The following is a 2,581-nucleotide window of genomic DNA, read 5'->3' as shown; positions in this document are numbered from 1 at the left end:
CCTTCGCCCAGCGCCCGGCCGGGACAGCGGCCCTCCGAGCTGCGAGCACCCGGGCCGCGGGCTCACTAGCCGCTGGGGACGCACGCCCCGCGCGCGAAACCGAGACCTCGAACTGCTGCGGCGTGCGGAGGGTTAGGCCGCCGCCGGTACAGCCGCTGCGCGCCGGGTACCCCCAGTGCTGGCGGCCCAGCCCGCCACCGCCCTCCAAGCGGGTACCCCCGCTACGCCCGCCGAGCCCGCCGACCTTCCCAACACAGGAGCTGCGAGAGGCGACTCAGCCTCGCCCTCAGGGGCCCTGGCCAATCGGAACCACCGCCCGACAGTGGGGCGGGTAGGGGGCGGGTCCTGGGCGGGGACGGACCCTGCGCCGGGACCGCCCCCAACCTCCCGGCTGGGCGGGGCGCGCGGGCCCGGACAGGCCGGAAGCAGGAGATTTGGGGGAGCCTCGGGAGTCCCTTCTGCAAAACACCACTCTGGACGGCAGTCCTGGTGAGCCGGCGCTACTTCACAGGAAGAGGAGGCCGGATGCGGGAGCAGCAGCCTGGGCAGCACGGGCCTGCTACGCTCCGGGCCAGGTCCTCAATTGGCTTTCGGCTCGAGGAGCTGTCCGCTCAGGTGGTTCTGAACAGAACGGCTACGGACGCTCGCCCCGCCTGGCAGGCGGCGGCACAGGCGACCCGGGCACCGTGCACACCACGTTCAGAGTGGGTGGCCGACCCAGGAGTCAAAACGACCAGCGGCGATAGCTTCTCTTTCTAGCAGGTCAAAGGTAGCTGCCCCGCAGGCTTCATGAATACAGGGGTTGTCGGGCTTCCTGAAATGTTTTAATTAATTAGTTGGCCTTGCAGTTCCTTTTCTGGGGTCACATGACAACTCAGTCTTACTTCAATATCCCAGTAATTTCAGGGTGGCAGCATCTCGAGTTATGTGTATTGTTCTTGACGTTTGACATCTTTGGATCTTCAAACATTGATTACTTCTGAAATGTTGATTACTCTAACACCTTCATCATCTTCACATACACGCTTGACACACTTGTCTATTAAAATATCACAGAATCACCCAAGTTTCAGTACTCTGATAAACGATAGAAAAGAAAGGTTCCATCCACCATCCTTTCATGGGTAAGAGTGTGTGACCATAATCTTCTTGATGGTGATACATATAATCAGTACGCCTTGTCTTCTTTCTTCCTCCTACTCCCACAAATAGAGAAATAAGTCACATTAATAATAATTAGGGTCATAAAGTCACCTTTACTCTGAAATAAAATAGATTCACAAAGATGTGAAAGGTTTACAAATCTCACTGGTTATTAACCAAGTGATAAAACCAACTGCTAGGGAGTTGATTCCAACTCATAGCAACCCCCATAGGGTTTCCAAGGCTGTAAATCTTTAAGGAAGTACATAACCTCATCTTCCTCCCACACAGCAGCTGGTGGGTTTGAATTGCAGACTTTCTGGTTAGCAGTCAAATGCCTTAACCACTGTGCCACCAGAGCCCCTATAGTTAAACAAAATGGAAAAGGATGTTGCTATTTCTACACATGCATAAATGATAAAGATGTTCAGACTATTCTGCCACCAAGTGATGGCAGTTCTATCGCAAGCAGGCACTTCACAGTCATGCTTTTCCTCCCAAGCACCTGCTATTGCCGCTGCCCTATCAGGAGCTCTGCACTGGCAGGAATTCATGATAACCTCTGAAATACAATATATAAAAAGGAAGGGATTCATGTAGCATTGCTTGCTATACCTATTGGTTGAAAAATGAGAAAATGTTTGTAACTATCTCAATTCTCTTAAAAGAAGTATACCACAAAGAGAGAGAGAGAGACTGGTTTCCAATGATAGTGAGAATGAAGTACACGCACACACACACACACATATCTGCTGGGAAAATTGGATTCCCACATGAAGAAAATTGAAATGGAATACTTGCTTCATGCCATACACAAACAAATTCAAACTGGATTGAGGACTAAATGTGCAAGCTAAAAACATGAAGTTCTTAGAAGGATAAGCAGAGACAATGCTGTCAGGCCTAGCTTTCAACAATTACATAATACAATAACAATATTATCTAATATAAAAACAGAGGCATAAATAGCAAAAGACAAAATAAATAAGACTCATAAAAATAAAAAAAAAATGTTCATATTAAGTTACCAAAAAGGTGAAAAGATAAGCCACAGACTGGGAGATTATCTTCACAAAACATATATCCAATAAGAACTAATAAAAAATATATTTTTAAAACTTGAACAACTTAACAGGAAAAAGACAAATAATCCAATCATAAATAAGCTAAAGACTTGAATAGACAATTCACCAAAGAAGATGTTCAAATGGCTACCAAACACATGAAAAGATGCACAGCATCATTAGCCATCAGAGACATGCAAATAAAAGCCATAATGAGGTACCATTTCACTCTTCTAGGATGGCTAAGATTTAAAAAAAAAAAAAACAGAAAATAGCAAATGTTGGTGAGGATGTGAAGAAACTGGAACCCTTATCCATTGTTGTTGGGAATACAAAATGGTACAGCCATTGTGGAAAACTGTGTGGTGGTTCCT

Source organism: Orycteropus afer, unplaced genomic scaffold (genome assembly GCF_000298275.1).
Source record: "Orycteropus afer afer isolate SDZICR_OR568_19922 unplaced genomic scaffold, OryAfe1.0 scaffold00050, whole genome shotgun sequence".
NCBI lineage: Eukaryota > Metazoa > Chordata > Mammalia > Tubulidentata > Orycteropodidae > Orycteropus > Orycteropus afer.
The sequence above is the reverse complement of the archived record's forward strand: the minus strand, read 5'-3'. Positions refer to the sequence as shown.